The 13399-nt window shown below is 36.5% G+C and overlaps 1 non-coding gene across 1 annotated transcript; it reads left to right on the plus strand.

Moving 5' to 3' along the window:
* Positions 1-4317: 4317 nt before the first annotated feature.
* LOC138826314 (U6 spliceosomal RNA) lies at positions 4318-4421 on the plus strand. The gene has a single exon (XR_011371650.1). It is a non-coding gene; the product is annotated as a U6 spliceosomal RNA (small nuclear RNA).
* The last annotated feature ends 8978 nt before the right edge of the window (positions 4422-13399 follow it).

Below are 13399 nucleotides of genomic sequence, written 5' to 3' on the forward strand. Positions count from 1 at the left end.
AAAAAATAAATAAATAAAGACAGATAGAGATCCCAGTTTGAAGTGTGAAAGTAAGTGGAAGGCCCAGTCCATAATCATACATTGAATTAATTTTTGTATGTCTTTTATTATAAAAAATACTGTTCAGAGGGGTTACAATTAAATGAGTAAGGTAATTTCCTATCAAGTATATTTCCTATCAAGCATTGTTACCTCCTCCTTTGTTTTTCCCCTACCATTCCTTCTCTCCCACCTCCACGAGTATTCTCCCCACCTCCGAAGTTCTAATGTTTGTTTTTAACGTAGGGCCTTGTACATTGCATTTTTACAATGGGTCAACCTGTATCCCTATTTAAGCATTTTGTGTTTTCCCTAACCCTCTCCAAATTAGAAAAATGTATATACAAGATGCAGGGTACCAGAATCAAATGCAGTGAAAACAGGAGTTATACCATGGGGAGGTACATACAAAGCAACAAAGAAATCAATTTATAAATATGTTGGAAACAATCACAAGAAAGAAAAAAAATTATCTTGGGGTTCATTTCGCCTAACATCAACTTGTCTAAAAATTTCTGTTTTTCTCAGACATATACTAGTTATTGCAAATAAGAGAAACCATGGGATCTATGTTTCTTTGGGTATGGCTTATTTCACTTAATATAATTTGTTCCAAGTCTTTCCATTTCCTAACAAATGGGACAAAGAAATTCTATGGAGGCATAGAATTGTGTATATATACCACATTTTCTTGATCCATTCATCAACTGAAGGGTATCTGGGTTGGTTCCATATCTTAGTTATGGTAAATAATGCTGCAATAAACATAGTCGTGCTGGTAGCATTAGTATGATCTTGTTTGTGAACATTTGGGTAAATGCCCAAAAGTGCTAGTTCTGGGTCATAGGGGAGCTCTATGTGGAGTCTTCTGAGGAACCTCCATATACTTTCCAAAGTGGTTGAACACGTTTACACTCCCACAACAATACAGTAAGGTTTCCTTCTATCCACATCCCCTCCAGCATCTGTTGCTATTAGAGTTCTTGATTATAGCCATTCTAACTGTGGTGAGATGGTATTTCTGTTCTTTTTATTTGCATTTCTTTTATGGCTAGGGAGGTTGAGCATTTCTTCATGTGTCTATTGGCCATCCTTCTTTTCTCTTCAGAAAAGTTTCTTTTTGAGTCTTTAGCCCACTTTTTTATGGAGAAGTGGTTTCTTTGAGGATTTGTTGTTGGGAGATTTAATTTTTTGAGTTACAGGTATATTTTAGATATGAGACCCTTGTCTGTTTAATGGCTAGTGAAGATCTTTTCCCAATCCATAGGCTTTCTATTGATCTTGTTAACTATGTCCTTTGCCATGTAGAAGCTCTGCAATTTCATGCAATCCCATTTGTCCAACCTTTCTTTGATTTGTTGTGTTTCTGGGTCTCCATTAAAAAAAAATTCGGCCTGTGCCAAGGAGACCTAGGGTTTCTCCTATTCCATCCTATTCCATCAGAGTGTCTGCTTTGACTCAGAGGGCTTTGATCCATTTGGAATTGATTCTGGTGCAGATTGATATATAAGGATCTAGCTTAAGTTTTCTACAAGTGATTAACCAATTTTGCCAGCACAATTTACTTAAGAGGCTTTCTTCCATTCTATTTTTTTAGCTCCCTTATCGAAGATTAGGTAGCTATATGTCTGTACTTTCATTTCTGCCTTTTCAACTCTATTCCATTGTTCCTGATGTCCGTTCTTGTGCCAGTACCAAGATGTTTTAATTACGATGGCTTTGTAGTAGAGTTTGAAATTTGGTATTGATATTCCTTCATCACTGTTCTTTATGTTAAGGATATTTTTTTTCTATTCTGGGTTTTTTATTGTTCTATATGAATTTTTGGATAGCCTCTTTTAATTCGTTGAAGAAAGGGGTTGGAATATTGATAGGTATTGAATTAAATTGGTAGAAACCCTTGGAAAGTATTGCCATTTTCACGATGTTGATCTTTCCAATCCAGGAACATGGGAGCTTTTACCACTTTGTAAGTTCTGTTTTGATTTCCCTTTTCAGGTTTTTAAAGTTTTCATTATAGAGGTCCTTCCCTTCTTTGGTTAAATTAATTCCTAGGTATGTTTTTGGGGGTGCTGTTATGAATGGAGTTGCTTTCCTGATTTCAACCACGCTTTTCTCATTATTGGCATACAGAAAAGCCATTGATTTTTGACGGTTATTTTTATACCCTGCTCCTTTGCCAAATTTTAAATCAGCTTGAGTAATTTTGGTGATTTGCTTTTCTTTTATGGCTAGAAATGTTGAGCATTTCTTTATGTGTCTGTTGGCCATCTTCTTTCCTCTTCAGAGAAATTTCTCTTTAATTCTTTAGCCCACTTATTTATTGTGCGGTTGTTTCTTTGAGGATTTGTTTTTGGAGGATATATTTTTGTGAGTTCCAAGCACATTTTAGATATGAGATCCTTGTCTGTTGTATGGCTAATCTTCTCCTAATCGGTGGGCTTTCTATGGATTTTGCTAGTTATGTCCTTTGCCATGCACAAGCTCTGCAGTTTCATGAAATCCCATTTGTGCAACCTTTCTTTGATTTGTTGTGTTTCTGGGTCTCTATTAAGGAAATTTTGACCTGTGCCAAGGAGACCTAGTGTTTTTCCTATTCTTTCCAGTACTGTTTTCAGGGTGTCTGCTTTGACTCTGAGGTTGACAATTACTTTTGTAAACCGGAACTTGTTTGTTTTTTCCATCTTTTGTGTTCATAGGAGTGTCTGTGTTATGTGTAAACAAGCTGTTCTACAAGGTATCTTTCAGGGTGATAGAGTAGTTATTACATGGCTATATGTATTTTATAATGACATAGAGCTTTCTCGTGACTTACCTACATAAATCTTTTAATGTTATTTAAGGGCCAAGAAGAATGCCAAACTTACATTTTTGTGCCTATCTCCATCCTATTTCTCCCTATTGTCTAGTGGTTTATATAACACTCAGCATAACTGAAACTGGCACATGGAACAGACATGGACTTGATGGATCTTGACTGTGAGATGGCCCCAAGTACAGTAAATATCAGAATCAATGAGATCGAAGCAGTCCAAGGTGCCTAGTTGTATTAACATCCTTGGCTTCCAATGGTCTCACCTGCCTCTGTCAGAAAGCTGTTAATGGTCTGTCACCATCAAAGCTCATACTGAAGTTTAACTATTCAATGTAGCAGTGTCAGGAAGTAGAACCTTTAAAAGATGTTTCAGTCATAAATGGATAAATATTATCTCATCAACTCTCAAGGGACTAACGTTATCACTGTTATCAGTTGTTAAAAGCAACCTATGCCCCTTACTCCCTGTCATTCTAGCACATACCATGATGCTGAGATCCTCTGTGATATGATGCACCTACAGGGCCTTGTCCCATGTGCTACCATGCTATATAGACTATCCAGCTACTACTATTAGGCTTGAAATAGACCTTATATTCCTCATGAAGTATACAGCTTAATTGATTTTAAACAATGACAAAATGGACTGAGATTTTATTCTTTTTGTCTTTTTCATGGAAGTGAGGATTAAACTGAGGGCCTTAAACTTACTAGGCACATAAATTGCCACTTGTGCCTACATGCACCCAACTCTTTTTCTTTCTTTTTCAGTTTGCTTTTAATATAGGATTTTGTGCTAACTTCACCCAAGTCATCCTCAGTACCCCATGCTCCTATACCCCTACCTCTTGATATCTGGGATTACATGACTGTGACACCACAGTTTGCCCATTAGACCATACTACTCTTTAGGGGAAAGAGATACAGATTCCTGAGACGTTTATGTGGGTTTTTGTGTCTGCTTGTATGCTTGTGTGTGTGTGTGTGTGTGTATCTACGTGAACTGTTCTTGATGATTTACTTAGTACTGAGGGTGAATTTTCCTTAAGAATCTGTATTCTTAATTCATTCCACTGAAAAATAAATACTTTTCTGTGTACTAATGGCTCATAACTATAATTCTAGCTCTTCAGAATGCTGAGATTTTGGGATAACATTATTAATATTATCCCAGGTGTTATCCCAATGTTATGCCAGGTGAGCCAGGAAAAGTCCATGACACTCTTATCTCCATTTCCTCACCAGAAAAGTCAGAAATGGGGCTGTGGTTTAAGTAATAGAGTAATATTCTTGAGGAAAAAAATAGGAATAGCACCTAGGCTCTTATCAATGCTCAGGACCCATACATAATATCCAGATAGCACTTGTGCTATTACAATGAGCTCTTGTGCTATTGCAAGTCACAATTATGTCTGATGGATTGTCTCTACAGGCCAGTTGCAGTAAAAAAATTTTTTTTTGTAGTGCTCGCTTTGGCAGCACATATACTAAATTTGGATCAATACAGAGATTAGCATGGTCCCTGCACAAGGATGACATGCAAATATGTGAAGTGTTCCATATTTTTTTTAAATCTTGTATTACTTCATGAGATATGTTCTTTCTGGACCATCTTTATGCCTAATTTTTCTCTCTGGAATGATATTGAAATAGAGAAAATATTCAGTGAGGAATTTGGTTTCTGGATCCCTCCCTCATTCATTATTGACATGTTCTCTCTTTTTATTTTTTGGCAGTCCTGGAGCATGAACTCAGGGCCTGCACACTGTCACTGAGCTTCTTTTTTGCACAAGTCTTGCACCCTTTGACCTGAGCCACAGGGCAACTTCTGGCTTTTTCTGTTTATGTGGTACTGAGTAATTGAACCCAGGGCTACATGCATGCTAGGCAAGCACTGTACCACTAAACCACATTCAAAGCCCCATGTTCTCTTTTTAACATATGTCTAACATGTTTAGCTCTGTCCCATCTCTGAAGCCACAGCCACTGCTATTGAATGTATCCTCAATTTAACTCCTAATTGTGTTTCATTTCCTATAACTGCCGAAATATTTTCCACTCCACCCAAGGAACTATCTTTCATTTTCTTAAATTTCACACTTCATTGGTTAATGTCAAACAATAACTCAACATTACCAGTGTCTGAAATTGAGGACACTTAGAATAATAAATAGCTTTTTTCAATGTTTTTCTTTTTTTTTCAACTCTGGGGATTCAAATCTGGTCTCTGTGCAATCCTTTGCCGCGGACCGGATTCTGTCGGGATGACAGAGGACACCTAGGGGAGGAACTGGAATATGTGGGGAGATGGCAAACAGACAACTCACACACAAGAGGAGTGGATGCTGAGTGCGATTTAATGCAGAGGATAACAGACTTTTATAGCAAAAATCTCCATAAGAAAGGGCAAAAGGTTACATAATCTTGCTGCAGGGCTTCATTCTTGGGTGGTCACCAGCTGGTTGCCTGATAGGCACTTGTTTCCGTCTTATCTCTAAGAAATATAATGGGATTTTATGTTTGTCACCAACTAACCATTACCTTATTTCTATAGAGGCCTTAACTGTCCCATCAGATCTTTTCTGTTCCTTCTTTAATAGTAAACACCAACGAGACTTAGATTTAGCAAGTATCTTAGTAAATGAAAGAGAGTAATAAGAAGTTCTTTCTCCTAAGTAGTTACCTCAGCAATTGCCATACATTCTTTCTGTTCTAGCCATGCCTACAGCTTTTTGCAAATCTCTTACAAACAATTCCTTCTGCTGAAGTGACATTGTGAAACCCCCAATACTTTTATATTTGCTTATGAGTTGTCTACTAGCCTCCATAAGAGGGGTTTCAGGGTAGCACTTAACTCTGGTGAGTTAGTCATATTTTTAAGACACTCATCAGATATTGGAGTCGTCAACACTCTTAAGAAAGAGCTTTGAATAAGGGAACGTTGACAATGAGTAAGTACAATGAACAGCAGAAACAGTAAAAGATTAATAGGCACTCTTCTACAGTGAGGAAAAGAAAGGCAGAAACACATCTTTCCCAGGGGCTTGCCAGCCTTTTTCCAGGAGTAGGCCTCTTAGAAGCCCTATTCTCCGAGGTAGACTTCGGTGATGTCCCAAAACTTGGAGATAGGTTTCTGTAAAGCCCCATTCTCTGAGGTAGACTTCGGTAAAGTCCCAAAACTCAGAGATTTGTCTCTGAAGCCCCTATCTTAGGTCTGATAGATGGTTTCCCATGCTAAGCAGACTCCACTGGAGTCGGCGTGGCAATCCTTCAGCTCTTCAGCTCAAAGTGAGTGCTCTACCAGTTGAGCTACAGTACCACTCCATCTTTCTGAGTGGTTAATTGGAGATAAACCTTTCATTCCCAGGCTGCCTTTGAACTGGGAGCCTCAGATCTCATCCTCCAGATAGCTAGGATTACAGGAATGAGCCACCAGTGCCCAGATAATAAATAGCTTTTTTTGGGGGGGAGGGGGTCTGGTCATGGGCCTGAACTCTGGGTCTGGGCGCTGTCCCTCATCTCTTCAGCTCAAGGCTAGCACTGTACCACTTGAGCCACAATGCCACTTCCGGATTTTTTTCTGCTTATGTGGTGCTGAGGAATCGAACCCAGGGCCTCATGGATGCAAGGCCAGCGCTCTACCACTGAGCCACCTTCCCAGCCCCAATAAATAGCTTTTTATGTGTATCAGGTGATACACAACAACTCAGACCCTTAGGAAGTCTTTTATCTTCCAGTCTGGCAGGATCTAACCCCACTATATGCTCCGGTAGATAACAAAATTAAACAGATTCTACAAATGTAATTAGTTCCCACAAGAGTTGGAATGAGTTATTTCCAAGGTGTGAGTGCAAATTAAGGCCTTTCTAGAAGTCAGTGATGCAAACAGAATGAAGCAAACAGTAAGGAGAATATGTTTGTCAAGAAAGTATGGGGGTGCCTAGGAGCTGACAACAGTGGCTGTATGATAGGAGACCAGAAAGCAGAAACCACAGTCTCACCACCACAGAACTTAAACCCTACTAGGCATCCCGTAAGCTTGTAAGAGATCCCCACATTCTGTGAGAGACTATAGGGTAGTTGCCCCTGCTAGAAACTGAGCAGCTACTATAGACAAACCACACCCAAGTTACCAGCCCAATCTTATATCCTACAATAGTTTGTATTCAGTGGCCAAACAAATAAATTTGTGATAATTTGCCACATAACATGACAAAATAAATGCATATCTCAGATTGCTGGTGCCTTACACCTGTAATCCCAGTTACATAGGAGGCAGCAATGTCTGTGATATTCATTTTGCCAATAAATAGCTAAAACCTGGAAATGGCGATATGGCTTAAGTTGCTGTTCACTATTGAGCCATGGTTCTCCTTTTAGCTCTCTTTCAATTATTTTCATAAGTTTTAATTTTCTTTACAACGAATGACATATTTTTTTTTAGATAGTTCTTAGTGTGCTTTTATTGGATTGCTTTGGTATGAACAACTCGGGATTGAACTCATACCTCATTTATGGGAAGAAAGAAATCTACCACCTAAGTCACAATTCAGTTATGGCAGTTTTTTGTTTGTTTGTTTGTTTTTCTTGGTCGTGGGGATTGACTTCTGGGCCTGGGTGCTATCCCTAAGCTCTTCAGCTCAAGGCTAATGCTCTACCACTTTAGCTACAGTGCCACATCCAGTTTTCTGTGTGGTTCCTTGGAGATAAGAGTCTCATGGACTTTTCCTTCCTGGGCTAGCTTTGAATTGTGATCCTCAGATCTCAGCCTCCTGATTAGTTAGGATTTTATGTGTGAGCCACCACCACCCGGCTATGGTAGTTTTTGTTTTTGTTTTTGTTTTTTTAGGAATTTGAATTTCTTATTTTTGTCCTAATTTAATTTAATATTTTATTTTTTTAATCCCAGGGAATTGAGTATAGGACCCTTTATATGTATGTATGTGCATGCTTCTGTGTACATATGTGCCAATACTGAGGCTTGAATTGCCATAACTTTTTCCAAGCAAGGCTGACACTATACCACTTGAATCACACCTTCCGTATTTTTATTGCTGCTTAGTTGAAGGTAAGAATCTCTGATTTGCTACTTTGAAGGCTTAGTTTTTGGATGACAGTTAAGAGCGAAACTGTGAGGTTTCCTTACCACTTCCGTCTAATATCTACTTAGGAAAAGCTGGAAGTGTCACTGTGGCTCAAGAGGTAGAGCACTAGCCTTAATCAAAAGTAACTCATATACAGTGCCTAGGCCTGACTTAAACCCTGGGTCCTGCAGGTTAAACAAATAAACTCTGAATTGTCTGACAAGTCTAGTTTTAAAACATGAACTTATAGATTTCAGCCTCTGAAATTGCTAGATTTACAGGTTTGAGCCTTTAGTAATGGTGATAGTTTTCTATTATTATTTACAGATGCTTTAAAAAACACATCATGTAGCTAACAGTGGCTCATGGTTATAGTCCTTGATATTATGGATACTGAGAAGCTTGGTGTGAAGTTGGGCCTAATGATCGAATGTCTATGAGTTTTTTCTCTAATTAACAACCAAAAGGTTGGATGTAGAACTGTGGCCCAAGTTTTAAAGTCATAACCTTGAGCAGAAAATTTTTACGGAAATTGTTCAGGCAATGCATGCAAATCCCAAGATCAGCACAAAAATTAAAATAAATAGAACATAAAATAATCCTAGGTATGGCTAGTGACAGTTTGCCTAGTTTTCCTAAAATTCTTAGTTTGATAGTCACCACAAAGATAACTGGACAAACCAACAAAATATGTGTCCATAGCCAGATGAAACTTTTGCTTAGAAATCTGCACTAATTATATTTTAAAAAACATTTCTTACACTCTTTAATTTAGAAAATTAGCCCCAAAATAATGCCAGTTGAAGAGAAATTGTATGTGATGACTACTTCAGAAACAATAATTTTTTTAGTTTTTTAAAAGGAGATGTCACGTATTTATCAACTTATATATATATATATATATATATATATATATATATAATTAGTAAATAAATTTCAACTAAATATTAACTTCATTGTCCTCTAAATTGAAGTGTTGACCTATATTTTATATCAGAATGAGCATTTATTCGTCTCATTTTTAAAAGTCAATTTAAATTTTCTATTCAAATTTTATACAAAAAGAATGTGTTTGGTGTTCTAGGAAAGTTCTCCAAAAGTTAATGTAGAGCAGTATGTAGGGCCATTGTGAGATTAACTAGGAATTCTGAGCCATGAAAAACTAAAGTTTTAAAAGTTGAAATAAATACATGTCAGAGAGTTAGAAACAAAACTTGGGTTTCTAGGGATAGACTTTCAAACCCTTTCAATACATTTGGCTGGGTAGATGGTGCTACAGTTGGTAATTTTGCTTCACTCAAAAATCCTTGATGAGGTTTTTGTGTGTAAGAAGAAAATCCCTTTGCTTTCGTATTTATGAACTTCATGTTAAAACTTTAGCAATGGGCCTTCTGTGGCCCCTTTTTAACTGGAAGTATTTCAAGATTTTTAAGACCTCAAAATCCTTTTGTACTCTCAGCCAGGCTGTTTTAAACTATTTACTTTCAAATTTATTAGCATAATCCATTTATCATTGTAGGGAGGAGAATCCTATGCTAAATAAAGTCTACTTGCTAGAGTTGTTTGTAAGTAATGAAGCATTGGGTATTTTGGGGTTAGCCTGTGTAGAGTAGACTGGATTGAGATGACATTTCCATGATTTATAGGTAAAATCACCCTCTTCCACTACAGGTGCAGGATCAAATGAGTGATGGGCATTGGTTTAAGGTTTCTTTTATTTTACTATGTATGAATCTTCCATCATATCTATATCTATATCTATATCTATATCTATATCTATCTATCTATCTATCTATCTATCTATCTATCTATCTATCTATCTATCTATCTATCTATCTATATCTATCTATCTATCTATCTATCTATCTGTCTATCTATCTATCTATCTATATGAATCTTCCTGATATGTTGTTTTATAAATATTTGGTTTTACATTATGTGAATTATAGTTTTTTTAATTAAATAAACAGGACATTTGGCCTTAATCATGTAAGAATTTGATTAATTTTAAGAGAAAAAATATCATCAGAATTAATTTAGGTTATCATCATTCGAAAATACATATTGAAAGGATATAAAGCAGAATAATTTATGGGGTGCTTAATATATTCAGCCTTTCTTGTTTATAAGGTTTGTTGTGACCTGATGGTAATAGATTTGCAATGGGTAAAAGTGTTGTTGGTCACTTAGAGTTGTTACTTCATGAGAATGTCTGATGATGTTGAACCCTAGGTTTCTGAGAGGAAAAACACAGATATAAGTCCTCAAAGATGCTGACTAAAATGAATGAAATTCACACTCCATTAATAAGAGGGAAGGGCACCATTTTTTTTGCTGTCTTCAACAGCCAAATGCATTTTTCTCTGTAGGTGATTATCAGCAAAGAGGAGATTGTAGACAGACTCAATTCGTGGATCCTATTCAATGAACAGAATAAGGAGATGTCTGGATGGCTGGTGTAGACAAACAACAATTCTACATACAGCAGACAGCATTATTGATGAAAGGCTTGAGACGTTTCAGAAGGTGAGCCAGCAGTGTCCAGGCAGGTGTAGTTTGAACACCCTTCTCACTGCTGAGAATCTCATGTTACAGGCAAGTTTCCTATAAGGGTTGAAGGGAACAGTTGCTTCTTCTGCATTGGCAAGTCTGATAGAAGGGGCTTGTGTCTCCTGAAGTATCTTGGTGTCTCAGACCCCTGAAGGAGTCTAAGTTATTGCAAAAGAGCAGGGGTCATTTATGATTAAATTGATGATTTCAGGTAGTCACTAGGCCTCAGATGTAATGTAGTTCAGTAACACATGTAACAAGAATTCATGTAGTTAAATGAAACTGAGTTATATCCACTTGTGAATTAGAAGTAAAATTAGAAGTAGATTAGAAGATATCCATGAGAGAAATCAGTGAGGCTGTTGTATCAAGAAAGTAAGAACAAACCATATTTTGAGTTTGTTTAGTGAGCACTTCTTGACTTTCCAACCTTTCCCTGTGAAATTGCATTAACTCTCACATATGATGAGAATTTCTCAATTACAAAACTCTATAAGACGCATCCCATGTTTGTGGCTAAGAAATAAATGCTTTGGGGGCCAGGCACTAACGGCTCAATCCTATAATCTTAACTATTCAGAAGTCTGCAAACTGAAGATTGAAGTTCAAATCCAGTCCAGACAAAAATCTCCCTTTAGTTCTCCAAAGCCATGGAAATGTAGCTTTACCTCAAGTTATGGAGTACCTTAACAGAAAAAGCTAAAACACAGTGTCCAGGCCTTGAGTTCATATTCTCATAGTGGAACAAATAAAAAGTAGAAAAGAAAGATGGAGTAATAATGGAGCTTCCTATTTTCATAACTTACCAGGACCACATGGAGTTAATAATCCTTTTAAGTGAAAAGAAGGCCCAGTTGAAGCAAATGAGTAAACAGTTAAAAAGGACCAGCAGCAAGACAAGAGACTTCAAGAGGGATGACAAGCTTAGCAACAAAATCAAGAGCATTCATCTTCAAGAAAACACACCTCTGTAATCCCATATAAACCTTTGATTATTCTCATCGCTATGACCATCCTCTAACGTTGACTACACTTATCCACTAGAGTCACCGAACATAGCGTATCCTTTGTGACATTTCATGGATAAAGTTGCTTGTCCTCATTGTCATCAGCCTTTCAGAAGCTTCAGTGAAGAGCATGTATATGCTCTTCACTGTATATGATAGCATCCTGTTCTATTTTCCAGCAAAGAAACTGTGGCTAGCAGGCTTGAGAATGGTTACATTCAGAGGTTCTCCAGTTTCACATTTTTCTTTTCCTTTCTTGGTAGGTGAGTTGGAATAAGAAAAAAAAATTGAGCAGTATGTTTTATTTAAATGAAAAGATTTATTTGAAAATACTACAAGGTATCATTCTTTAAATATATTTTTAATTCAAACATAATAGGGCTAGTTTTAATGCTGCATGCCTTTAAACCTAACTATGTAGAAGGCTGAAATCTGAGGATCGAAGTTTCACGACAGACAAGGTAAAATGGACCATGATACTCTTATCTACAACTAAGAAACAAAAAGCAAAACAAGGAGCTGTGGCTCAAATGGAAGAATGTCAACCTTGAGCAAAAAGGAAAACCAAAAGAAACTAGGCCCTGAATTTAATTTCTAGTACTAGCACACATATGTTTGTGTATATACATACATATATATATATATATATATTCTATATGCATGCATTTATAGGCATATATGTGTGTCAATATATATAAACTCTATATGCATATGTATGTATATATAATTTTATAATAAATTATTAGCAAGTGTCAACTATATACAAGCAAATATTTAGTGTTGCTCTTAAAAACAGATTCATATGCAATTATGAACCCCTGTGATTTATAGGAGCCAACATAAAAAGAAACATATACCAACAAATGATTTTTGTTATAGAATAGCCTGCATGCACAAATAACTAAATGATATTTAGTTATTTTCCAAAACATTGAAAGCAAAAGCATAATAGTACAAGAAATCACATTTAGACATGGACTATGACTCTCAGTGGACAGGTAGATCAGGAAAATATGATAGCTATATGCATATAGATATACATGTATTTGTATACATTCATATATATATGCATATATATACATACGTACATACACACGTACATGCACAACAGAATTTTATTTATCCATTCAAAAGAATGATAATGAATCATTTGCAAAGAAAGGAAAAAAATTGGGGAAAATCATGCTAAATGAAGTAAGGGAAGAAAGCCAAACCCAGAGAGACAAATGAGATATATTTTCTGTTATATAGGAAGTTAGACATAATATAGATCAATACAATATGCACACTTTGTGGTGGGATCCAACTATACACCTAGGTATGAACTGAAATATGGTTAGTTCAGAGAATAATTCAAATAATGTAATTCCTTAGAATAGCTAACTCACATTCCAACAAAATAACCACTACGAATCAAGTATTCAGAGGTAGAGATGGAGTCAAGGTGGGAAGAAATAGATAAATGAAGCAATAAAGTGGAGTGAAATTCAGTGCTCTAACTTAATGCTTATCCTACCAAATGAAGAAACTTGAGGAAAAGGTGGGAGTGAGAGTGCTGGGGAAAATTATGAAAGAGGTGAGATTGTACTCATGTACTCATAATGAATGTCAACTCCTGTGTACAAGTTGAAATCAAAATGAAATTTAAAAATCCAATACTCAGTATGCTCATGAAAGTATTTCAGTGATGATGATTCTCTGAATAACTAACAAACAATGACGAGTTCAAGCAAATAAGTAGCAGAAAGGGAAATGATGTTCAGCTCTAGAAGAAGTTTAAGAAAAGAGGGGGCAGATTAATGAAAAGAGGAAGGGATGGCAAATGTAATCATTATATTAATGATATCAATGTAAAAATGGAACCATGTAACTTGGAAGATGGGTAGTTTGGGGAAAGATGGGTA

Source organism: Dipodomys merriami, unplaced genomic scaffold, assembly GCF_024711535.1.
Source record: "Dipodomys merriami isolate MVZ:Mamm:240054 unplaced genomic scaffold, mDipMer1.0.p SCAF_141, whole genome shotgun sequence".
Lineage (NCBI taxonomy): Eukaryota > Metazoa > Chordata > Mammalia > Rodentia > Heteromyidae > Dipodomys > Dipodomys merriami.